The sequence below is a fragment of the Piliocolobus tephrosceles genome, chromosome 2, assembly GCF_002776525.5.
Source record: "Piliocolobus tephrosceles isolate RC106 chromosome 2, ASM277652v3, whole genome shotgun sequence".
Taxonomy (NCBI): domain Eukaryota; kingdom Metazoa; phylum Chordata; class Mammalia; order Primates; family Cercopithecidae; genus Piliocolobus; species Piliocolobus tephrosceles.
This window is the reverse complement of record NC_045435.1, coordinates 85,013,563-85,040,214: the sequence shown is the minus strand read 5'-3', so window position 1 is coordinate 85,040,214 and position 26,652 is coordinate 85,013,563. Positions and strand designations below refer to the sequence as shown.

At 42.9% G+C, this 26,652-nt stretch overlaps 1 protein-coding gene and 1 pseudogene across 6 annotated transcripts in view; one reads left to right on the top strand and one right to left on the bottom strand.

The window, feature by feature from the left end:
* The window catches only part of RAD54L2 (RAD54 like 2), a 131,330-nt gene that overhangs the window by 61,720 nt on the left and 42,958 nt on the right, over positions 1-26,652 (top strand). The window lies entirely within an intron of this gene.
* On the bottom strand, positions 15,592-15,690 carry LOC111528811 (annotated as a pseudogene).

Sequence of the window (26,652 nt, the reverse complement as noted above, 5' to 3'; positions counted from 1 at the left end):
CAGCCTCCCAAAGTGCTGGAATTACAGACGTGAGCCACTGTGCCTGGCCGATGGGTGCTTTTACTGAGGAGCATCCATCAGACCTTTGACTTCAGGAATGTTACTCTAGCACTGCATCAAAGACATGGCCTGTAGAGAGGCAGGATCAATTAGGTCTGTAGTAGAACTCTATGGGAAAGGGTAATGAGGATTAGAACTGTTTGTGTCAGTCAATCACACAGGAGAAGTAAATGGTCAGACTGGTTGCATTGGATTTTATACGGCTTGGTGACCTACTGGATTTGTAGGGCAGATTGAAGAGGGATGGGTAAAAGCCTAGGAAGATCATGAGATCTTTTACAAAGGTGGGATGAACAGGATAGTGGATGGGGGAGTGGAAGCTATTTTTGGCTTTACTACAATAAGTCAGGGCATTGTTTCCTCCTTGATACTGACCTTTGTATGTTGAGTAGTGGGATAGTAGTGCAAGAACTGGTTATTATAGAACACAGAGGTTTGGCTGTTGGAGAATAGCACCATGACTTTTATCTTCAAACCAACCTTCAAGTGAGGAGAAGATAGTACTTTTGGTTTATAACATTTTTTTTTTTTTTTTTTTTTTGAGACGGAGTCTCGCTCTGTGGCCCAGGCTGGAGAGCAGTGGCCGGATCTCAGCTCACTGCAAGCTCCGCCTCCTGGGTTTACGCCATTCTCCTGCCTCAGCCTCCCGAGTAGCTGGGACTACAGGCGCCCGCCAACTCGCCCGGCTAGTTTTTTGTATTTTTTAGTAGAGACGGAGTTTCACCGTGTTAGCCAGGATGGTCTCGATCTCCTGACCTCGTGATCCGCCCGTCTCGGCCTCCCAAAGTGCTGGGATTACAGGCTTGAGCCACCGCGCCCGGCCTGGTTTATAACATATTAAAGGACCTATGACATGTTGTGAGACATTTTAGATTTGGTTTTTCACCCCCCTCTTTTTCTTGTCTCCTGATATCTGTCCTTAGCTTTCTCTATTCTTTCAGAATGGTAGGGAAAGTAGGGTGTTAACACCTTTAGGGTCTGTTGTTATTAAAGGTAGAGGTTCAAAATTTGATACCTCTGGGATTGGCTTTCCTTATGTGATGGTTTTTCTTTCATTCATTCATTCATTCATTCTTTCATTCTTTTTTTTTTTTTTTTTTTTTTTTTTGAGACAGGGTCTCATCCAGGATCACCCAGGCTGGAGTGCAGTGGCATGATCACAACTCACTGCAGCCCCCCAGGGTCAGGTGGTCCTCCCACCTTAGCCTCCCAGGTAGCTGAGACTACAGGCGTGTGTCACCATGCCCAGCTAATTTTTAAAATAAAAAAAAAAAATTTTATTTTGAGACGGGATCTCACTGTGTTGCCTGGGCTGGCGTGCAGTGGAGCTATCTCAGCTCACTGCAACCTCCACCTCCCAGGTTCAAGCGATTCTGCTTCCTCAGCCTACCAAGTAGTTGGGATTACAGGCATGTGCCACCATGCCTGGCTAATTTTTGTGTGTGTTTTTTTTTAGTAGAGCTGGGGTTTCACCATGTTGGCCAGGCTGATCTCAAACTTATGACCTCAAATGATCCACCCACCACAGTCTCCCAAAGTGCTGGGATTACAGGCTTTTAAATTTTTTTTAAAAAAATAGAGACAGGGTCTCTCTATGTTGCCAGGCTGCTCTTGAACTCCTGGCCTCAAGTAGTCCTCCTGCCTTGGCCTCCCGAAGTGCTAGCATTACAGACATGAGCCACTGCGCCCAGCCTAGCTAATTTTTTTTTTTTTTTTTTTTTCAGAGACAGGGTTTTGCCATGTTGCCCAGGCTGGTCTCAAACTCCTGGACTCAAGCAATCTGCCTGCCTCAGCCTCCCAAAGTGCTGGGATAACAAGCGTGGGCCACCACACTTGGCCTGGTAATGGTTTTGGAGCTCCATATTTTCTCCTAGCTTAGCTTCAGGTCCAGTCTGTTGCTCCACATGAAGTACTTTGGAATATTTAGATGAAAAGAACTCCCGGAATAATCCAGCCTTTATTTTAAAAAGTTTATTTCCAGTTGCTGCTTAATGTATGTTCCAGTGGATGTGAAAGTGTGGAATGGTTGGATACATGTCGCAGGTAGAGTCCTGTATTTTTGTGGCTTTGTAAAGGGATTTTCCAGTGTATTGCTGGTTCATTGGCACATTTATTTCCTTGATGTCACTTCACTGTTTTTTGTTTTTTGGGTTTTTTTTTTTTTTGAGACAGAGTCTCACTCTGTTGTCCAGGCTGGGGTACAGTCACAGGATCTCGGCTCAGGTTCCCAGCCTCCGCCTCCCAGGTTCAAGTGATTCTCCTGCCTCAGCCTCCTGAGTAGCTGGAATTACAGGCACACACCACCACACCTGGCTAATTTTTGTGTTTTTAGTAGAGACCAGTTTCACCATGTTGCCTGGGCTGGTCTCAAACTCCTGACCTCAAGTGATCCACCCACCTCGGCCTCCCAAAGTGCTGGATTTACAGGCGTGAGCCACTGCTCCTGGCCGTACATCACTCTTTAAGCCTGCAGTAGACTCTTCCTTAATGGTTGATAGCTCTGTCAACTGTCCATGATAGGGAGCCCAGACTAAGAGAGATGTCCAAGGGTCTGTCAGTCTGTACAAATGGCAAAAATCCTAATATTATTTCTCCAAAGTAGTTTCTTGTCCTCCTGCAGCAGAAAAACGTGGGAGAAAAATAACAAGAAGAAACCTGGGCTTGAATATGCATTAAAGGTCGGAGGGTAAAGGAGACTGTTAGAATTTAATATGTTTTCTTTGTTTAACAAGAACTTTGTGTTTCTTATTCATGCAGACTTATGGATGCAGTTCCTAGTTTCACTCCAGAATTTCAGCTACTTTCCAGATATATGTCAAATCTTAGTTAATAATAAGATTCCCCTTCCCAGTACCACTTGCATTTCTTTTAGGCTACCGTTTTTCTCATGTGAATATTTGCAAGGAAAAGCCAGATGTCCCAGTTCTTTTCCTCCATTGCTTTTACTTTATTACCTGTGCTGGTTTCTTTGGTCTTTGATTCTCCAAGAAGGTATCATGAGCCACCACCATCCTTTTCTTCTGAGAACACACTGCTCATCGAAACTATTTGGCCTGCATTGTGGATAGCCATATTCAGCTAAGACAAGAGTAGGGCTTTTCTCGGCCAGGCACAGTGGCTCATGCCTGTAATCCTAGCACTTTGGGAGGCCGAGGTGGGCGGATCACTTGAGGTCAGGAGTTCGAGACCAGCCTGGCCAATATGGTGAAACCCCGTCTCTACTAAAAATATAAAAATTAGCCGGGCGTGATGGCAGGCACCTGTAATTCCAGCTACTCAGGAGGCTGAGGCAGGAGAATTGCTTGAACCTGGGAGGCGGAGGTTACAGTGAGCTGAGATCGCGCCATTGCACTCCAGCCTGGGGTACAAGAGCAAGACTTCATCTCAAAAAAAAAAAAAAAAGAGTAGCGCTTTTGTCAAGAATTTTATTGTAAAACAAATCAAAGCCCAGACCAGAAACTACAGACATAAGTAACTTACTGGTTATTCTAAGAATGACTGCTTGCCAAAGGGTTTTATTTCCAAACTTAGGTCCTTCATTTGTGGTTGGGGGTAACTGGGAGTTTATGGAGCTTTAGGATGAACTTGACAAACTTGTTGGAACATCAGTTTTACCGGAAGATTGGTGAAGTGGTGTCAAGGTTATGAGGTTTGGTACTTTAACTGGTAAAGAATTTAAATGCTTTTTTTATAATGAAATTTATGACATAGAAATAAAAATTCACATACATTTTTTAAGATGAAGTAAGATATTTTGGCCCAGCGCGGTGGCTCATGCCTGTAATTCCAGCACCTTGGGAGGCCAAGGAGGGTGGTTCACCTCAGGTCAGGAGTTAAAAGAGTCCAGCCTGACCAACATGGTCCAGCCTGACCATCTCTACTAAAAATACAAAACTTAGCTGGGTGTGGTGGCCCGTGTCTGTAGTCCCAGCTACTTGGGAGGTTGAAGAACGAGAATCACTTGAACTCGTGAGGCAGTGGTTGCAGCGAGCCGAGATTGTGCCATTGCACTTCAGCCTGGGTGACAGAGCACAGTGGTGCTCGCCTGTAATTCCAGCTACTCTGGAGGCTGAGGCAGGAGAATTGCTTCAACCTGAGAGGCAGAGGTTGTGGTGAGCCGAGATCACGCCACTGCACTCCAGCCTGGGCTACAGAGCGAAACTTTGTCTCAAAAAAAAAAAAAAAAAAAAAAGAATGAATATAAAAATAATTATGCTGAGTGAAAGCCAGAACTCCTGAGAGAGAAAGAAAAAGAGCAAGAGAGTGAGAGAGAGAATAAGGAAGAATGTGGTATTCAGCCTAAAATAGCCATTTTATATCTATATATATATGTATAGCCATATTATATATATGGCTATACATATATATTGCCTAGAAAATACAAACCGATCCTTAATGACAGAAAGCAGCTTAGTGCTTCTCTAGGGATAGGATTAGGGGCTATATATGTGTGTGTGTGTGTGCATACATATATATATATAGCCATATATATTGGTTTTCTTCCACAGTTCTTGGCTTCTAACTCCCATAGTCTTTGTTGCAGTCTTTTGTTATAATAGTGCATGTGTTAGGCCTCAGGGGGATATCTCAGGAAACAGAATCTCTCTGACCTACTCTTGCCATCCTTTTACCTGCCCCAAGGCAGGACTCTAAAATTCCAAGCCCCACTTTCTAATTATGGGTCATAAGACCCTCATTCCAGAGAGGGTCCCACTTATATGCTGGGGGAAGTAATACTGATGTGAAGCTTCCATAAAAACCTTAGAGGGGATGGGCGTGGTGACTCAGGCCTGTAATCCCATCACTTTGTGAGGCTGAGGAGGAAAAATCACCTGAGGCCAGGAGTTCGAGACCAGCCTGGTCAACATGTTGAAACCCCATCTCTACTAAAAAATACAAATATTAGCTGGGCGTGGTGGTGCACACCTGTAATCCCAGCTATTCGGGAGACTGAGGCAGGAGAATTGCTTGAACCCAGGAGGCAGAGATTGCAGTGAGCCAAGATTGCACCACTACACTATAGCCTGGATGACAGAGCAAGACTCTCCAACAAACAAAAAACCCTAGAGGACTGAGTTTGGAGAGCTTATGGATAGCTGAACATGTAGAGGTTTCTGGAGGGTGTCATACAAAGGGAGGGTATGGAAGCTCTGCACCCCTTCCCCCATGCCTTACCCTACCATCTCCTCATCTGTGTCCTTTGTAATATCCTTTTTAACACCAGTAAACGTGTTTCTCTGAGTTCTGTGAGTGGTTCCGGCAAATTAATTGAACCCAAGGAGGGGTTCATGGGAACCCCAACAGGAAGCCTATCAACTGGTGTGTGTCAGGGGGCAGTCTTGGGACTGAACACTTAAATGGATCTGATAGTATCTGACATAGTGGGATCTGACATTATCTCCAGGTAGATGGTGTTAGAATTGATTTGGAGGGCACCTAGCTGATATCTACTGCAGAATTAATTGGTCGCTTGGTGGTGGGGAGAAATCCCCACACATTTGGTCACTAGAAGTCTTCTGTGGTGGTGATTGTTGTTGTAGTGGTGTGAGAGCAGAGGAAAACCATGGTTTTAGAGTTTTTCCAAAAGAGAGTGAGAGAGCAAGAGAGAGAGAATACATCATGTGATTTCATTTATATTAAGAGTCTAGAAAATACAAACCAATCCTTAATGACAGAAAGCAGCTTAGTGCTTCTCTAGGGATAGGATTAGGGGCATAGAGAGGAGAGAAGGACTTTAAAGGGGCATAAGAAAAACTTTCAGGGTGACACATGATCATTATCTTGATTTTTATTAGTTTTATATAAATAGTATACAATCAAACCTGAATAAAGGTGGGAAAAATGTGAAAAAAAAAATCCAAGTATCTTTATTTTTTTTTTTTTGAGACAGAGTCTCATGCTCTGTCACCCAGGCTAGAATGCAGTGACGCAATCTTGGCTCACTATAACCTCCATTCCCCCAGGTTCAAGCAATTCTCCTGCCTCAGCCTCCCGAGTAGCTGAGATTGCTGAAATTGTAGGTGTACCCCACCACACCCGGCTAGTGTTTGTATTTTTTACAAGAAAACCCCACAAAAACCGCGATTACTTTTGCACCAATCAAATAGTAGAGATGGGATTTCACAATGTTGACCAGGCTAGTCTGAAACTCCTGGCCTCAAGTGATCCACCCGCCTCAGCCTCCCAAAGTGATGGGATTACAGGCATGAGCCACTGTGCCTCGCCCCAAGTAACTTTTTTTTTTTTTTTTCAGATGGAGCCTCACTGTCACCCAGGCTGTAGTACAGTGACGTGATCTTGGCTCACTGCAACCTCCACTTCCCGGGTTCCAGTGATTATCCTGCCTCAACCTCCCAAGTAGCTGGGACTGACTACGGGCACCTGCTACCATGCCTGGCTCATTTTTGTATTTTTAGTATATTTTTAGTAGAGATGGGGTTTCACCATGCTGGCCAGGCTGGTCTTGAACTCCTGACCTTGTGATCTGCCTGCCTTGGCCTCCCAAAGTGCTGAGATTACAGGCATGAGCCACCGTGCCTGGCCCCAAGTAACTTTTAATATAGTACTCTGTCTATACCACTCAGTGGAATATATTATATGGGGAAAAAAAACTGTAAAAAAATAAAAATCTTATTGCTGGCCACAATGGTTTACACCAATAATCCCAGCACTTTGGGAGTCCAAGGCAGGAGGATCCCTTGAGCCCAGGAGTTCAAGACCAGCCTGAACAAAATAATGAGACTCCATCGCTACAAAAAATTTAAAAATTAGCCAGGCGTGGTGGTGTGCAGCTGTAGTCCAAGCTACTCAGGAGGCTGAGACAGGAAGACTCATTGAGTCTGGGAGGTCAAGACTGCAGTGAGCTATGATCATGCCACTGCACTCCAGCCTTAGTGACAGAGTGACACTCTGTCTCAAAAAAATAAAGTAAAACCTTGATCTTAACTTAGATTTATTGTTTGTAATGAAACTATTTGAAACTATTTTGAGGCTGGGCGCGGCAGCTCACGACTGTAATCTCAGTACTTTGGGAGGCCAAGGCGCGTAGATCACATGAGATCAGGAATCAGAGACAAGCCTGACCAATATCGTGAAACCCCGTCTCTGCTAAAAATACAAAAATTAGCCAGGTGTGGTGGCATGCACCTGTAATTCCAGCAGTTCAGGAGGCTGAGACAGGAGAATCGCTTGAACCCAGGAGGCAGAGGTTGCCGTGAGCCGAGATCACACCACTGTACTCCAGCCTCAGTGACAGAGCAAGACTCCATCTCAAAAAAACAAAAAGAAAAACAAAACCCACCTATTTTGAGTAGGACTGGGCAAATAAGTAAATGTATTGATGCTGTTAGAAACAAGGTTCTCACTGGGGGACAGAAGAGATACAGAGATGGAATAGGAGAACTGAAATTAAGAGTATTGTTATGAACACATGATTTTTAAAATAAATATATTTCCTAACTAACTAATCACCATGCCCAGCTAATTTTTTTGTATTTTTAGTAGAGATGAGGTTTCACCATTTTGGCCATGCTGGTCTTGAACTCCTGACCTCGTGATCCACCCGCCTCAGCCTCCCAGAGTGCTGGGATTACAGGCATGAGCCACTGTGTCCGGCTTTTTTTTTTTTTTTGAGAGGGAGTCTCGCTATGTTCCCTAGGCTGGAGTGCAGTAGCATGATCTTGGCTCACTACAACCTCTGCCTCAGGGGTTTAAGCAATTTTCCTGCCTCAGCCTCCTGAGTAGCTGGGATTACAGGCATGCGCCACCACGCCCTGCTAATTTTTGTATTTTTAGTAGAGACGGGGTTTCACCATGTTGGTCAGACTGGTCTCAAACTTGTGACCTTGTGATCCGCCCACCTCTGCCTCCCAAAGTGCTAGGATTACAGGCATTTGCCACCACGCCTGGCCAGAGATTCATTCTTGTATGTTTGAATAGCTCATTCCCTTTCATTACTGAGTAGTATTTCACTTTATGGATATATATCCCAATCCCAATTTGTTTATCCATTTTTTTTTTTTTTTTGAGAAAGAGTCTTGCTCTGTTGCCCAGGCTGGAGTGCAGTGGTGGTGTGATCTTGGCTTACTGCAACCTCTGCCTCAACCTCCTGAGTAGCCGGGATTGTAGCCGCCTGCCATCATGCCCAGCTAAGTTTTTGTATTTTTAATAGAGATGGGGTTTCACTATGTTGGCCAGGCTGGTCTTGAACTCCTGACTCAAGTGATCTTCCTTCCTTCACATCCCAAAATGCTGGGATTACACACTTGCGCCACTGCACTCAGCTTCGTTTTCTTTCTTTTTTTTTTTTTGGCCCAAGACGTTGCTTTTTTGTTTTTGTTTTTGTTTTCAGTTACAAATAAGACCACTATGAACATTCAGGTACAAGTCTTTGTGGGGCATGTGCTTTCATTTTGCTTAGATAATGGATTCTGCCACACTGCTGACTATCCACATTATGGGGAAAAAATGGAATAGATTAAAACTGAGAATAGAACTTAGTGGCACTTTGCTAGAGATCTCCTTTTAGCTGAACCATTATCATTCAGTGAATAAGGTTTTTCATCTGTCTCTGAATCTATGTGACTACTCACCAGCCCACAGATCACCATATGATCTATAGGACTATCAGAATAGACTTTGTCAAAAGCGTTAGTTGAAATTAATTTCTTGTTAGGTATGTACCTGGTAGTTAAGAGTCAGCTTGGAGTGAAAGTTACTTGAAAAGCTGTGTAGCCCCATGAGCATCAAAGAGACCAGTGGGCATTAGGAAAGCAATAACAGTGTGTGAGAGCAGCAAGGGAAAGAGATACATTCATCCAGTCATTCAATAATAATTATTGAGCACCTGTTCTTTGCCAGGCATTGTCATGGGCATTGGGAATGGGGAACAAAAATGCCTCTCCTCATGGGATTTTCATTTTAGTAAGGAGAGATAGATGGTAAACAAGTATATAAACAATATATCAGAAGGTATAAGTGTTATGAAGAAAGGGAGAGTAGGTAAAGTCTGGGGTGGTGCTTCTTTTTTAAAGACAGCTCACTGTAGCCTTGAACTGCTGGGCTGAAAGGATCCACCTGCCTTAGCCTCCAAGTAGCTAGGACTACAGGCATACCACCACTCCAGCTAATTTTTAAAAAACTTTTTGTAGAGAGGCTGAGATTAGTGGCTTATGCCTGTAATCCAAGCACTTTGGGACACTGAGGCGGGAGGATCACTTGAGATCAGGAGTTTGAGACTAGCCTAGGCAACAGAGTGAGACCTCATTACTACCACAAAAAAAAAAAAAAGAAAAAAAGAAGCCAGGCATGGTGTCAAGCACTTGTAGTCCTAGTTGCTTAGGAGGCTGAGGTGGGAGGATCACTTGAGCCAGAGGTTGAGGCTGTAGTGAGTCAACTTTGTGCCACTGCACTCCAGCCTGGGTGACAGAGTGAGACTTTGTTTCAAAAAATAAATAAAAAAGCTGGATACAATGGCTCATGCCTGTAATCCCAGCACTTTGGGAGGCTGAGGCAGGTAGATCACTTGAAGTTGGGAGTTTGAGACCAGCCTGGCCAAGGTGAAACCCTGTCTCTACTAAAAAATACAAAAATTAGCTGAACGTGGTGGTAGGTACCTGTAACCCCAGCTACTCGGGAGGCTGAGGCAGGAGAACTGCTTGAACCTGGGAGCGGAGATTGCAATAAGCCAAGATTGTGCTGTTGCACTCCAGCTTGGGTGACAGAATGAGACTCTGCCTCTAAATAAATAAATAAACTTGGGTGACAGAATGAGACTCTGCCTCTAAATAAATAAATAAATAAATAAATAAATAAATAAGTAAGTAAGTAAGTAAATGGGAGTCTCCAAGCCTACTGTGGCTTGGAAGGCTGCCTGAAAAATAAATGGATGAATGAATGAATAAATAAATAATTTTGGGGGTAGAGGTGGGGTCTTGCTCCATTGCCCAGGCTAAACTTGAATTCCTGGCCTTGAATAGTACTCCCACCTCAGCCTTCCAAGTGATGAGATTACAGATCTCAGCCACTGCATCTGAGGGAAGTAAGTGGGCTACTCAGGTGGTTGTCTAGGGAAAAAATATTGTAGACAAGTGGAATAGCAAGAGCTGTTGGAGTTTGAGCAGAGGAGTGACACAATCTGACTTTTAAAAGATCATTCTGGCTGATGTGGAGGTAATTGCCTGTATGGGGGATAAGGGATCAAGCAGGGAGACCAGCTAGGAAGATACTGCAGAAATCTAAGCAGGAGGTGATGATAGCTTGGTGGAGGTGGTGAAAGTAGTTGGATTCTGGATATGTTTTGAAGATAGAGCTAATTGGATTTGTTAGTCAAATGGATATAGATTGTATGAGAGAAACTAAGGATGAATTCCATGGTACTTGGACTGATAAACTGGAAGATGCCATTTTCTGAGCTTGGGAAGATTGTTGGGGAGGTACAGACGGGGACCAGATAGGAGTTTGATTTTGGAATCCATCGTTTAGGTTTGTAATCCATCTGGAATTGATTTTTGTGTGATGTGAGATAGGGGTCGAGGTTCATCCCCCTTTGCCCCAGTATGATTATCTAATTGATCCAGCGCTCTGCATTGCATTTTTGTTGTACCCTTTGTTGTAAACCAAGGTATAGTACATGTGTGGATCTGAACTCTCTATTTTGTTCCCACATAGCTTTCAGGGAAATGGGAGTAGAGGGGAGGTAGTGCAGTGTGGTGAGTTAGAGCATGGACCTTGTAGACAAATCAACCACTTGGAATCAAATCTTATCTTTACCCCTTAGGGCTTTGTGCGGTAAATATCCTCATCTGTGAAATGGGAACAATTAGAGCATGATCTCCTTAATAGGGTTGTTTGATGACTGAATTAGTTTATGTTGTGACTAAATAGCTGAAGAAGGATAATAAGCATTGCTGATGGACTGGACCCAGTGCTCCTGCAGGAGTGACTGGAGTAGTTGTTGGATGGCCTTGGACATGAGTGGGAATACAATGGAATTCCTCTCTAGAAGGGCTCACCACAGACTTGGGACTGGGGCTGTAGGCAATAGTTTGTTCTGCCAACCCTCCTGAAGGGAAATTGGTTAACTCTTCTTTGAATTGTTATCTTCTGAAGTCTTCCAGTGGTCTTCTTTTTTCTTTTTCTTTTCTTTTTTTTTGAGATGGAGTCTCACTCTGTCGCCCAGGCGACAGTGGTGTGATCTCGGTCCACTGCAATCTCCGCCTCCCAGGTTCAAGTGATTCTTCCTGCCTAAGCCTCCCAAGTAGCTGGGATTACAGGTGTGTACCACCGTACCTGGCTATTTTTTTTTTTTTTTTTTTTTTTTGAGACTGTGTCTTGATCTATCTCCCAGGCTGCAGTGCAGTGGCGCGATCTCTGCTCACTGCAACCTCCGCCTCCTGGGTTCAAGTGATTCTCCTGCCTCAACCTCCCGAGTAGCTGAGATTACAGGCCCCCACCACCATGCCCAGCTAATTTTGTATTTTTAGTAGAGATGGGATTTCACCATGTTGGCCAGGCTGGTCTGAAACTGCTGACCTCAAGTGATCCACTCACCTCAGCCTCCCAAAGTACTGAGATTAGAGGTGTGAGCCACTGCACCTGGCCTTCCAGTGGCTTTTGATACAATTAAGATTACAGAAACAGGATGTATTTGCTTGAATTTGAGGGGTTTTTGTTTGTTTGTTTGTTTGTTTTGTTTTGTTTTTGAGACAGAGTTTCACTCTTGTTGCCCAGGTTGGAATGCACTGGCGTGACCTTGGCTCAGTGCAGCCTCCACCTCCCAGCTTTCAGCGATTCTCCTGCCTCAGCCTCCTGCGTAGCTGGGATTACAGGTGCCCATCACCACACCTGGCTAATTTTGTAGTTTTATAAGAGACAGGATTTCACCATGTTGACTGGGCTGGTCTCGAACTCCTGACCTCAAGTGACCCACCCGCCTCGGCCTCCCAAGTTCTGGGATTACAGGCATGGGTCACTGCGCCTGGCCTGAATTTTGTGTATTTTAAATACATCTAGTTTTGAATGTAGTTTCTCAAACAGTAATTATAATTAGAGACAGCAGCAGCCATTGCCTTTCTCTCTGCAGCTTTGCTGATAGGCACTGCAGTATGGCAATGTTGGGCACACTGTAATAAAGTGAAAGGAACCTAGAGAAGGCTTTCTGGAGGAATAACCATTAAACTGAAACCTGAGAACATGAATTAAAATTAAGTCATTCATAACTGTTGGATTAAGAGGTGGGGAAAGAAGGAGACAGCATCAGCAAAGGCCCAGAGACCTGTGAGAGCACTGTGATTTTGAGGCTGAAGACCATTGAGCAGAAGCTGTGTGGGTGGAGGTGGTTGGAGGGAGGTATTAGGTGGTCAGAGAGAAGGCAAGAGGTGAGCAATCAAAAGAACCCTTAAACATTTTAGATTTTTATCCTAAGCGCAAAAGGGATAGGTGTAGTGTCTTAAAAGATCCTGGGTGGGTGAAGACTCACATGGTCAAATTCAGAAAGCTCACACTCCCTGCATTGTGGGTTGGAGAGGAAGCAAGTTAGGCAGGGAGACTATGTGGAGGTTGGTGTAGGAATCCAGACCAGGTAGTAGCAATGGTACAGAGAGGAGTAGCCTGAGATACTTAGGTATACTCTTTAGGTACAGAATCCATGATGGACGTGAGAAAAGGCAAGGATGAGATTTTCTTTTCCTTGATGGTGACGTTGTGGAGTGTAGGATCTTGAGAGAGCCACTGCTCTAAAAATGCCCTTCTAGCATTAGAGACTTTGTATTGTGTTCTTCTTTTCTTTGTTCTTTTTCTTTTCTTCTTTTCATTGTTCCTTTCTTTTCACCCATCAGGAAGCAATGTTACACCATGGTCCCAGATAAATACATATTTTCTTTGAATTTTCTATCACCCTATGGAAAAAGTTTATTTTTTTAAATGTATGTATGTATGTATGTATGTATGTATGTATTTTGAGACAGAGTCTTGCTGTGTCCCTCGGTCTGGAGTGCAGTGGTGCAATCTCGGCTCGCTGCAGCCTCCACTTCCCGGGTTCACGCTATTCTCCAGCCTCACTCTCCCAAGTAGATGGTGTTACAGGCGCCTGCCACACACCTGGCTAATTTTTGTATTTTTAGTGGAAACAGGGTTTCATCACGTTGGCCAGGCTGGTCTCAAACTGCTGACCTCAGGTAATCACCCCACCTTGGCCTTCCAAAGTGCTGGGATTACAGGCATGAGCCACCGCGCCTAGCCTGTTGTTTTATTTATTATTATTATTTTGAGACAGAATGTAGCTTCGTTGCACAGGCTGGAGTACAGTGGCATGATCTCAGCTCACTGCAACCTCCACCTCCCAGGTTCAGGAGATTCTCCTGCCTCAGCCTTCTGAGTAGCACCACCACGCCCGGCTAATATTTGTATTTTTAGTAGAGATGGGGTTTCACCATGTTGGCTAGGCTGGTCTCAAGTGATCTACCTGCTTTGCCCTCCCAAAGTGCTGGGATTACAGGTGTGAGCCACTGCGCCCAGCCTGTTTTATTTTTTAAATGGCCAGTCAGAAAAGGCTTTACCTGCCTTCTCTGACCAGAGTTTACTCTCCAGCTTTTTGCATTCACAGTGTTAAGATTTAGGGTTTCAACTAATGAGATAGTTCAGAAGGCTCATTACATGCATTAGTTTATTATTTTGCCAAGGCATGGCTTTAAATGATGCTTGCCTTATGCTTTCTCTTAGGCTGGGGTGTGGGAACTGGTAACTTGGCCCTGCCCTCCACAGCATATGCTCTTCAACCTACTCTGTTCTCTACTCCCGAATCAGCAATTCTTATCATCATTAAGGTTCTGAAGGGATCATGTAAAATTTTCAGTTATACTTAAGTGCGTTTTGTGGAGGAAATTATGGGCTATAGCAATATTCTTTAATTTGTGATTTTGTAAAGGTTTCTTATTTCTTTCTTGCCTCTTGTGCTTTCCCAGCATGGTGTTTGCTGTGACATCTGATGCTCTGCTTGTGAAACCCCAGTCTTCGTTCAGTCCTTTTTTCCTCAACTACTGAATCCTTTTGGGCATTTGTATTTGTGTGTGGTTTGTAGTCTCAGTCCTTCAAAGTGTTCACCAGTAGAATGGAATAGTAAACTGAGTTCTGTTGCTTCCACCCCCACACCCCGCAGGTTACTAGCATGCTTTTGTTTGTTCATAGGATCAATTTTATTGTCGTCTTCTCTCTTAAGGTAACAGACATAATAGCAAAAAATTTGGGAGGATTATCACTTTAGTTTGTATGCCTAAATCCTCTCAAATAAAATAAGCAGAATGAGCTATTGTTCCTTTTTGCCCATTGCTTCTTAAAAGGGACAGTAGTTTCCTCTCCTAGTTTCTTCTCGCTTGATGTGGCCACCTCTACATGGGGCCTTAGAGGAGTTTTTGTGTTATGGAAAAATTTGTATACTATTCCATATCTCTGTCACCATTTAAAATGGATTTGGGGTAAAAAAAATTAGCCGGGTGTGGCAGCAGGCACCTGTAGTCCCAGCTACTCTGGAGGCTGAGGCAGGAGAATGGCATGAACCTGGGAGGTGGAGCTTGCAGTGAGCCACTGCACTCTAGCCTGGGCGACAGAGCGAGGCGAGACTCCATCTCTAAATGAATGAATGAATGAATGAATGAATGAATGAATAAATAAATAAATAAAATAATTGGATTTTGGGGAGGGAGAATGGGTGTGATTCTGCACCATAACATGAGGTGTTACCTGGCTGAGCCCTTAGGGAAGGATCACAATCCCCCGAGGCTACAGATTTGTTCTCATTATTATTACCTGTATCTCATTCATTATTAAAGAATGAATCTTTGGGGCTGGGCTTGGTGGCTCACGCCTGTAATCCCAGCACTTTGGGAGGCCGAGTTGGGCGGATCACGAGGTCAGGAGATCGAGACCATCCTGGCTAACACGGTGAAATCCCGTCTCTACTAAAATATAAAAACTTAGCTGGGCATGGTGGCAGGCGCCTGCAGTCCCAGCCACTCGGGAGGCTGAGGCAGGAGAATAGTGTGAACCTGGGAAGTGGAGTTTGCAGTGAGCCAAGGTTGCGCCACTGCACTCCAGCCTGGGCGACAGAACAAAACTCTGTCTTAGGAAAAAAAAAAAAAAAAGGAAAAGAAAATATTTTATCACCTCTGTTCTCCTATTCAGATACCTAGCCCATTCCTTTAACAGATTTTTTTTTTTCCTTAGAGAGATGAGAGACCCTTGGAGGTAAAATTGTAAGAGGAGCTCTTAAGTGGTCAACCTATTGTCACTTGAATCCTTTGGCAGTGCCTGGAAGGAAGGGTTCAGATGGGTAACAGGGACCAAGGATTGCCTGTTGCCTTTTTTTGTTTTTAAATTTTTGTAAGTACGTAGTAGGTGTATATATTTATGGAGTACATGAGATGTTTTGATACATGCATACAATGTGTAATAATCACATTATGGAAGATAGGGTATCCATCCCCTCAAGCATTTACTGTTTATGTTGCAAACAATCCAATTATATTCTTTTAGTTATAAAAGCTATGGTTCGATGCTTCAAAGTAGGTGGCTGTGCCTTAACTGTATGTATATTGTCAGGCTGAGGGCCTCTTTCATCCTTGTCAAGGACATTGCAGTCTTTGCTGTGTCTTCCCTCCCCTCCCTTCCCCTCCCCCCCCCCCCCCCCCCCCCCCCCCCCCCCCCCTCTCCTCTTTTTTTTTTTTTTTTTTTTTTAAATTTAATTGAGTCAGAGTCCTGCTCTGTTGCCCAGGCTGGAGTGCGGTAGCCCAATCTTGGTTCACTACAACCTCGGCCTCCAGGTTTAAGCAATTCTCTGCCTCCGCCTCCCGAGTAGCTGGGATTACAGGTGCCTGCCACCATGCCCGGCTAATTTTTATATTTTTAGTAAAGACGAGTTTGACCATCTTGGCCAGGCTGGTCATGAACTCCTGACCTAGTGATCCACCCGCCTCGGGCTCCCAAAGAGCTGGGATTACAGATGTGAGCCACTGTGCCCAGCCTACCTTCTCTCCTTTTATACAGCACTCTTGAATGAGCTGCAGCCACTTTCAGGTAGGACCTAGCTCTCTCTATATTCTCTGATCCCTGGGCAGTAGAGTTTCCCATCCTTAATGTGTGGGGATGGCTACGTATAAGATTGCTTCTGGAATTCTGGGAGATGGAAGGAATGAGGGAAATCAAACTAAATATGTGATTCAGCATTTATGTTTGGCATAAGGACTTTGGTTAAAGACAGATAAAATTAGTGGATCTTTTCTCATAGCTGATGGAATAATGAAGTTGAGTGATTGGAGAAAGTGGGGGAGTACTTTTAAAAATCAGCTCAAGGCCGGGTGCAGTGGCTCACGCCTGTAATCCCAGCACTTCTGGAGGCCGAGGCAGGTGGATCACCTGAGGTCAGAAGTTTAAGACCAGCCTGGCCAACATGGTGAAACCCCATCTCTACTAAAAAAACAAAAATTAGCCGGGTATGGTGGACACTTGTAATCCCAGCTACTTGGGAAGCTGAGCAGGAGAATCACTTGAACCCAGAAGGCGGAGGTTGTGGTGAGCCGAGATTGCACCACTGCACTCCAGCCTGGGTGACAGAGCAAGACTCTGTCTCAAAACCAAACCAAACCAAAAAAAAAAAAAAGAATCAGCTCAAATTTCTGAAGCAGTGATGTTAGCTTTGGATATGTGAGATAACAGTGTTTTACATATTTTTAAGTGTTCTTTTTGTATTCTAGATATACTAATCCTTTGTTACTTATATTGTTAGTAATAGCTAGTCTGTGGCTTATCTTTTAACTTAGTTCATGATGGTCTTTGTTGTAAAAAAAAAAAAAACAAAAAACTAATTTTATTGTAGTCAGTTTAAGCAGTCTTTTTCCTTGTTTCATAGTGATTTATTTCATGAGTGAAAAAGTAAGAGGACATAGGAGAGGCATACTTTAAAGATTGGAATATGATTTTCATCAGTGTCTTCAGTTTTAATTTGGATTTTAAAATTTTGGACTTTTTGAAATTTTTCTTGATACTACTCTGTCTATAAGATTTTAGTAGAACCGGGCATGTACTTTATTTTATTTATTATTATTATTATTATTATTATTTTTGAGACGAGTCTCGCTCTGTTGCCCAGACTGGAGTGCAGTGGCACGATCTCGGCTCACTGCAAGCCCTCCCTTCCAGGTTCACGCCACGCCATTCTCCTGCCTCAGCCTCCCGAGTAGCTGGGACTACAGGTGCCCGCCACCACGCCTGGCTAATTTTGAAATATTTTTAGTAGAGATGGGGTTTCACCGTGTTAGCCAGGATGGTCTCCATCTTCTGACCCCGTGATCCGCCCACCTCGGCCTCCCAAAGTGCTGGGATTACAGGCGTGAGCCATCATGCCTGGCCCCAGGCATATACTTTATATGTTTTCACAACTCTGTGTTATTCAGAAATTAAACTAGAACCCTTCACATTATCACACTTAGTCTTTCTTCTTTTACTTCTAGCTGAGACGTTCCCACTTTGTAGCTGGTTTGCTGAGAACATGGTAATTCTTGCCTATGGTTGCAGTGGTGGCCAAAAATCATCATGATGCTAACCAGAGTCAAAATTAATTCTGTCTTCAGTACAGGGATAGAATTTAAGATGGTTAAAAAGGCATGTAGGCCGGGCGTGGTGGCTCACGCCTATAATCCCAGCACTATGGGAGGCCGAGGCGGGCAGATCATGAGATCGGGAGTTCGAGACCAGCCTGGCCAACATGGCGAAACCCCGTCTCTAGTAGAAATACAAAAATTAGCTGGGCGTGGTAACGCGCACCTGTAGTCCTAGCTACTGGACGCTGAGGCAGGAGAATTGCTTGAACCTGGGAGGCAGAGGTTGCAGTGAGCTGAGAACGAGAGGTTGCAGTGAGCTGGAGTACAGTGGGCCACTGTACTCCAACCTGGGCGATAGAGTGAGACTCTGTCTAAAAAAAAAAAAAAAAGGCATGTAGTTGTGTTTAAGAATGATTGTTTCGTTACTACTGTTTTAGCCTTAATTCTACTACAGCAGTGATTCACAACTGGGGGAGTGATTTGGCCCTGAAGGGGACATTTGACAGTGTCTGGAGATATTTTTGGTTGTTACAATCGGGATGCTGCTACTGGAATCTAGTGGATAGAGGTCAGGGATGCTGCTAAACGTCCTACAGCACACAAGATAGCTTCTCCTACCACAGCGTTATCTAATCCCAAATGTTAGTAGTGCTAAGGTTGAGAAACCCCATGTAGCCTTGCTATCTTTTAAAAATGGTCTGTAGTTGTTCCCATCCCTTGTGAGAGCTGAGTGGAAAGGCTGGCCATTTCATTTCTTCATTTTTTTTTTCTTTTTTTCTCTCTCTCTCTAGAAAAAGAGTTTTACTCTGTTGCCCAAGCTGGAGGGCAGTGGAATGATCTTAGTTCCCTGTAACCTAGATGTCTTGGCCTCCAGCAATCCTCTCATGTCAACCTCTCAAGTAGCTAGGACTACAGGCATGTGCCACCATGCCTGGCTAATTTTTTATATTTTTTGTAGATATGGGCTTTTGCTCTGTTCCTCAGCCTGTTCTCAAACTCCTGAACTCAAGCGATCCTTCTGCCTCAACCTCCCAAAGTGCTGGGATTACAAACATGAGCCACCACACCTGGCTTAGGTTATTTCTTGAGCAGTCAGAATGATCTTGGTCCCCTTGCTCTCAGATCTCTTTTTTTTAGACAAGATCTTGCTCTGTTGCCCAAGTTGGAGTGCAGTGGTGCAATTATAACTCACTGCAACCTTGAACTCCTTGGCTTAAGTGAGCCTCCCATCTTGGCCTTCTAGTGGCTGGGAATATAGGCATGTGCCACCATATTGGGCTAATTTTTAAAATTTTAGTAGAGACAAGGTATCATTATGTTGTCTGGGCTGGTCTTGAACTACCGGGCTCAAGCAGTCTTCCTCTCTTGGCCTTCCAAAGTTCTGGGATTACAGGCGGGAGCCACTAGCGCCTGGCCCCTAATCCCATTTTTAAAGATTTATTTAGAATCCCCTGCTGCCTTTAGTATTAATGCTATAATGATTTTTTTTTTTTTTTTTGTCCCAGGGTGTAACTATGATGAGGAATTTTTTTTTTTTTTTTTTTTCTAAAGCTGGCTTAATGAGTATTTCAAAGGTGAATTACATTTTGGTTTGCATGAGTTTTTAATTAGTTTTTTATTTTATTTTATTCTATTTTATTTTATTTTTTTGTGATGGAGTTTTGCTCTTATTGCCCAGGCTGGAGTGCAATGGCTTGATCTTGGCTTATTGGCTTATTGCACCTCCTGGGTTCAAGCAATTCTCCTGCCTCAGCCTCCCAAGTAGCTGGGATTACATGTGCCCATGACCATGACTGGCTAATTTTTTGTATTTTTAGTAGAGATGGGGTTTCACCATGTTGGCCAGGCTGATCTTGAACTCCTGACCTCAGGTGATCCATCCGCCTTGGTCTCCCAAAGTACTGGAATTATAGGCATGAGCCACTGCACCCGGCCAAGTTTTTAATTTATTTAGGCCTCTTGGCAAATATATTGGCTTTGTATCACATGAAGAATTAGGGAAAGTGTGGTCCACAGAGAATATTAACATGTGATTGTGGATGATAAATAAACATATTGAATAAGATCTGATATACGTCAGTGGAGTTTTTATTCATACCATATTTTACTCGAGTGGCAAAATTTTTAAAATTTAAAAAATTTTAAAAGCTCATTTAAAATTAATTATTTAATGCTTGTTATGTGACAGGCATTTTTGTCAGGCATAATGATACAATGGTGAATGAGATGGACATAATCCCTGCCCTCAAGGAGCTGCATTCTAGAAGGGAAGACAGATGACAAGTTTTTGATCAAATTACTAAAATTGATAAGATGTTGGTAAGAACCATGTGGACAATAAAGGAGTGAGCCCCAGCAGTAGGGAGGAAGGGCCTATTTCAGCTAGAGTGGTCAGGAGTCTTCTGAGGAGGCAGCATTTGTACTTGTCTTTTCAAAACAATCAACTTGGTTGTGGTTTTGTTCTTTTTTTAAACTTATGTCTGGTTTATAAAGAATATTACAGTGTTTTTGTTCTTAACATTATTTTTCATTTCTCTATTTTATTAATCTGCTTTTTGTTTTCTTCCTACTACTTTTCTGGGGTTTAATTTCTAGTTCTTTCTCTCTTTTTCAAAAAAAGTTTTTTTTAAATTGATGGATAATAGATGTACCTATTTGAGGGGCACATGTGATAATTTTGTACATTCATATGTTTCTAGTTCAAATCAGTGTAATTGGGATATCCATAACCTTCAATATTTGTCTTTTCTTTATGCTAGAAACATTTAAATTATTCCCTTCTAACTATTTTGAAATATACAGTAGAGTATTATATACTCATCCTACTGATCTGTCAAAGACTAGGTCTTATTTCTTCTATTATACTGTATATTTATACCCATTAATCAGTCTCTCTTCATCCTCTCTCCCCTACCTTTCCAACTTCTGGTATCTCTAATTTCTTGAGAAGAAAATTGATATCATTGACTTTTTACCTTTTATTCTTTTTAAACATGTTCATTTAAGGCTGTGTATTTCCTCCTAAGCATAACTTCAGCAATATCATAAGCTTTTTTTAAAAATCAGTATTATTGTATAATTTAAATACAATAAAACTCACATATTTCACATGTACGTGACTATTGGTTGTATACATCCAGGTAATCACCACCATAATCAAGGTAAAGAAAATATCCACTGTTGGCTGGGTGTGATGGCTCATGCCTGTAATCCCTGAACTTTGGGAGGCTGAGGTGGATAGATCATCTGAGGTCAGGAGTTTGAGACCAACCTGGCCAATGTGGTGAAACCCCATCTGTACTAAAAATAAAAATTAGCCAGGCTTGGTGATAGGCACCTATAATCCCAGCTACTTTGGAGGCTGAGGCAGGAAAATTGCTTGAACCCAGGAGGCAGAGGTTGCAGTGAGTGGGGATCGTGCCACTGCACTCCAGCCTGAGTGACAGAGTGAGACTCTGTCTCAAAAAAAAAAAGAAAGAAAAGAAAATAGCCATTGTCCCAGAAATTCCTCTTTCTGGGAACTTTAATTTTCCAGGCAACCAATGAACTGATTTCTGTCATTATACATTAGCTTTGCCTATTCTAGAATTTGATAAAAATGAAATTATACAATACATATTCTTCTGTGTATGGCCTCTTTTGCTCAGCGTAATGTCTGTGAGATTCATCTGTGTTGTTGCACGTGTCCATAGTTTGTTCCTTTTTATTGTTGAGTAGTATTCCAATTGTGTCAGTGTACTAAAACTTGTTTACCTATTCACCTGTTGATGGACATTTGACTCTTATGAATAAAGCTGCTCTGAACATTCATCTAGAGATGGTTTGCTGTTTTTTTTCAAAATTATAGATATGTTTTTGTTTCTCTTAGATAAAATTCCAAGAAGTGAATCGCTGGGTTATATAATAGATGTGTTTAACTTGATAAGAAACTGCCAAAGTGTTTCCCAAAATGATTATACCACTCTACTCCTGCCAGCAGTGTATGAGAGTTCCAAGTGCCCCACATCTTTGTTAGCACTTGGTATGGTCAGTCTTATTAGTTTTAGTCATTCTAGTGAGTGTCAAATGTCATCTCATATTTTAAATTTGCATTTTTCTAATGATATTGAGCATCTTTTCACATGTTCATTGGCTATTTGTATATCTCTTTTTGTAAAGTATGTTTCTCCTTATTTGCCCCTTTTTATTGGATTCTGTATAGTCTTACTGAATTGTAAGAGCTTTAAAAATATATTCTAAGCCAGGTGTGGTGACTCTAGGCCAGAGCTTTGGGAGGCTGAGGCGGGAGGATTACTTGAGGCTAGGAGTTCAAGATCAGCCTGGGCAACATAGTGAGACCCTGTCTCTACAAAAAATTTTAAAATTAGCTAGATGTGGTAGTGCTTGCCTGTAGTCCCAGCTACTCAGGAGAACTACTTGAGCAGGAGGATCACTTGAACCTGGGAGTTTCAGGCTGCCACGATTGTGCCACTGCACTTCAACTCTCATGACAGAACAAAATTCTGTCTCTAAAATATAAATACACCACATTTTAAATATATAATAAATAATGTATACTTAATACATACAAGTTTCTAGATATATAAGTCTTTTTTTTTTTTTTGAGACGGAGTCTCACTCTGTCACCCAGGCTGGAGTGCAGTGGCACGATCTCGGCTCACTGCAACCTCTGCCTCCCGGGTTCAAGCGTTTCTCCTGCCTCATCCTCATGAGTAGCTGGGACTACAGGCACGTGCCACCACGCCCAGCTAATATTTTGTATTTTTTTTTTTTTAGTAGAGACAGGGTTTCACTGTGTTAGCCAGGAGGGTCTCAATCTTCTGACCTCGTGATCTGCCTGCCTTGGCCTCCCAAAGTGCTGGGATTACAGGCGTGAGCCACCATGACCGGCCAGATTGTGACTTGATTTTCTTTTTTCTGTTGGTGTCTTTTGAGGAGCAGAGGTTTTAAATTTTGATGAAGTACATTTTACCAGGTTTTTTATTTGTGATTTGAGCTTTTTGTGTCCTTCTTTATTAAATCTTTATTACAAAATTAGCCAGATGTGATGGTGTGTGTCTGTGGTCCAGCTATTCAGGGGCCTGAGGTGGGAGGATCGATTGCTTGAATCCTGGAGGTGGTGGCTGCAGTGAGCATTGATTGTGCCATCATACTCTAGACTGGGTGACAGACCAAGACTCTGTCTGAAAAAATAAAGAAGGAAAGAGAAACTATACTTAAGAAGTGTATCCAAGAAACTACAATGGAGCGCCACATCCGTACATCAGTTTGAGTTAGACAATAAGATCTTGGACTTTGAGCTGATGCTGTAATGACTTGGGGCGGGGTTCTTCAGAGAGGGAAGTGTATTTTGCATATGAGAAGAATGTGAGTTACTGTGGCCAGAAAGTGGAATATGACAGACTTTTTTCCATAGATGAATACAACAATATATTCTATCCCACATGCTTTTCTAGAGTTGACCTTGATAACTCCTCCAATTGAGAGGTGGATTCTAATTTCCCTTGAACGTGGGTGGGAAAGGAATTCCTGGAGCTGCTGTGGGATAACTCTAAGATTTTTCTAAGCTCTGTTTAATGGAGAAGGTCTGCTAGGTATGCCTTTAAGATCTTCAGGAGGCCTCTTGTCTGTTGGAAAAGGTCTATGAGGCACTATCTTTTTTGTTTGTTTGTTTTAGACAGAGTCTCGCTCTGTTGCCCAGGCTGGAGTGCAGTGGTGCGATCTCAGCTCACTGCAACCTCCGCCTCCCGGGTTCAAGCAATTCTCCTGCTTCAGCCTCCTGAGTAGCTGGGATTACAGGCGCTCACCATCATGAGTGGCTAATTTTTTGTATTTTGTATTTTTAGTAGAGGCAGGATTTCACCATGTTGGTCAGGCCAGTCTCGAACTCCTGACCCTGTGATCTGCCCACCTTGGCCTCCCAAAGTTCTGGGATTACAGGCATGAGCCACTGTGCCTGGCCTAGGCACTATCTTAAATATTTCTGAGACTGTAACAAAAGGTCTCGTAGGCCTACTCTGGATTCAATCTCTGTTTTTCGTATTATTGCAGGCGACAAAGTTGCTAAAGTTTCTGACACAGTGCAATGTGTCTCTCTCTTTTTTTTTTCCAGCTTCCTTTAATGTTTTCCTTTACACTTTACCAACAATATCCTTGATGACCTATAGGCTTTTACTACCAGTCTCCTCATGGCCTTTCCGGTTTTCCATTCACCACCTTATCTCAAATACAATGTCATGGTTTAATTTTTTATTGTGTGACAGGACCCATGTACCAAATTTCTATTTCAGTTACTACTATTGTGCCATAAATCACTCTGAAACTTAGTGGCTTAAAACTATTATTTCTCTTGGCTTCTGAAGGTAAGCAATTCAGGAAGGTCCTGGCTGGCAGTCTCACAGCTAGTCTATCTACATTGCTCTTGACTGAATTTTCTGGGCTATGGATCATATTTTCCTGTTCTTTGCGTATCTAGTGAATTTTTATTAAACAGTGGTCTCTGTGCATTATGCATTGTAGAGACTGCATTCTGCTGTTGTCCTCTGTATTTTTGTAAACTAAGAGTGAGATCTTAAGGTGTGTTCAGGCTCCAGTGCAGAGTTTTTGGCACACATACATCGTAGGTTGTAGTATGTGCATCCAGTGGCATCACATCAGGAGAAATATGGTGCAATTTTGAGTCTATTTTATTTTATTTTATTTTAATAGACGGGGTCTTGCTCTGTTGCCCAGACTAGAGTGTGGTGCAGTGGTATAACCTTGGCTTACTGTAGCCTCAACCTCCTGGGCTCGTGCGGTCCTCCCACCTCAGCCTCCTGGGTTGCTACAGGCCTGCAACACTATGCTCAGCTATTTTTTTTTTATTTTTTTAATTTTTTGTAGAGATGGCGGTTTCCCTATGTTGCCCAGGCTGGTCTTGAACTCCTGGGGTCAAGTGATCCTTCCACCTCAGCCTCCCAGAATGCTGGGATTACAGGCATGAGCCACTGGCCCTGGTCCTACTGGTCTTTTTTTTTTTTTAACTTCTAGGTTCAGGGGTACATGTGTGGGTTTGTTATATAGGTAAATTGCATCTCTCAGGAGTTTGGTTAGTCTTTTTTATACCATAGGAGAGAGAAGAGATGGAACCCCTGGAGAAGGAGTCCTGGAAGTGTTTGTACCTTGTGCCTTCACTGAATGTAATGTAGGAATTTTTCTTTCAAAGCTACTCATTTGCCTAGTCAAATTTATAGTGGTGGTGTTCATAATTCATTCCCAAGAAACTTACGTAAGTGTTCTTTGGTGTTTATGTAACTCTTGCGGTTACTGCTCACAGCTGGCTCACGTGAAGGAGAAAGTTCACGGGTATTTGCACCTAGGTCTGATTCTGTAATCCTGAATTGTGGTGGTAATAGTCATTGACTTTTAAGCTATGCAGATACTAATTTAATTTACATTTGTTGTCTGTCAAAGCACATGTCTCTTTTCCTCCTTACTGAACTTTTTTTCTTTTCTCTCAGTAACTGTTGGTGGATTATAGTCTAGAATCTGGGGAAGGGCTATTTTTTGGAAGTTAAATTATTTTGCTTAGGTTGTGAATTCACTTGATTCAGTGTTCAGAAGGTAAAAAAAGAACACATAGTGAAAAGTTACATTTTGACTGAAGGAAATTTAATTATAGAATTTTTTTTTTTTTTTTTTTTTTTTTTGAGACGAAGTCTCGCTCTGCCGCCCAGGCTGGAGTACAGTGGCCGGATCTCAGCTCACTGCAAGCTCCGCCTCCCAGCCTTTACGCCATTCTCCTGCCTCAGCCTCCCTAGTAGCTGGGACTACAGGCGCCCGCCACCTCGCCCGGCTAGTTTTTTGTATTTTTTTAGTAGAGACGGGGTTTCACCGGGTTAGCCAGGATGGTCTCGATCTTCTGACCTCGTGATCCGCCCGTCTCGGCCTCCCAAAGTGCTGGGATTACAGGCTTGAGCCATCGTGCCCGGCCTAGAATTTTTGAAATAACAGATTTATTATTAAGAATAGTTTATTAAAGGTATAGCATCTGTTATTATGTTATGTAAAAACCATAATCATCATGAAACAGAAAAAATGAAGCACTTGAAAGACATTGATTTACATGACAATGAGCTTTAAATATTAGCACATCTGTAAACTAAATTCCTTTAATAAGCTAAAAGTAGTTGATGAACCCAGAAGCTGAGGATTCACTCAAAGAATGCTGGGTGGTAAGGAGCTGGTTTAGACATGTATCATCTGTATAAGGCATGAGAATTAAATATACTGTGCCTGATGATTTTTAAATTGTTACTGCACTTGGCCACATTCAGCCCCATGTCAGACAGGAGTTCACAGTTGGGTCACAAGCCTTATAACTTGGGATGAATGTTTGATAATAAATCTGTTGGTGATATTGAAAGGTCAGCAGGTTCTATTCTTTCTCCTCCCAGGAACAGCCCATTCTGCAAGGCAGAAGCCAGAACAAGGAAATACAGCAGTTGGCAAAAAGTTCCCCCTGCCCAGCAGATCAATTTCAAACCCTCTGGACTTGCGCTCTATTCTCTGACTCTGTCCTATCTGCTTACTCTCTAATCTTGCCTCCAACTGTTTTTCCAAGTGATTGCTCAATAAATTTGCTTGTGAAATAGAAACAAAACAAAAAAGACCAGGAGAGCATCAGGGGTCATTATCAGAACCAGGCCAGAGAACCTAGCAAAACACTAAGTTGAAGTGTGTCAACCCAGCCCCAAGTGTAGTTGGTATGTTGTAGGCCAAGCTGCAGTATTGGTGGAAGTAGTCATTTAGCAGTGGATATCCCCTCTTGGGGAGTCTGCTGCCCAGCCAACTGTTTGTTTGGGAGGAGGAATTTGATGGCCTCCCTTTTTAGGAGGGAAGAATTCAGGGCTGTGAGGTAGGAAGAAGTTGACAGCAGTATTATGTGAAATGCTGTGGAAGCGTTAGGTCTTTGGAGGGGTAGGGGGCCTGAAAGAGTGATAGTTCTTTTAAAGGAAAACAG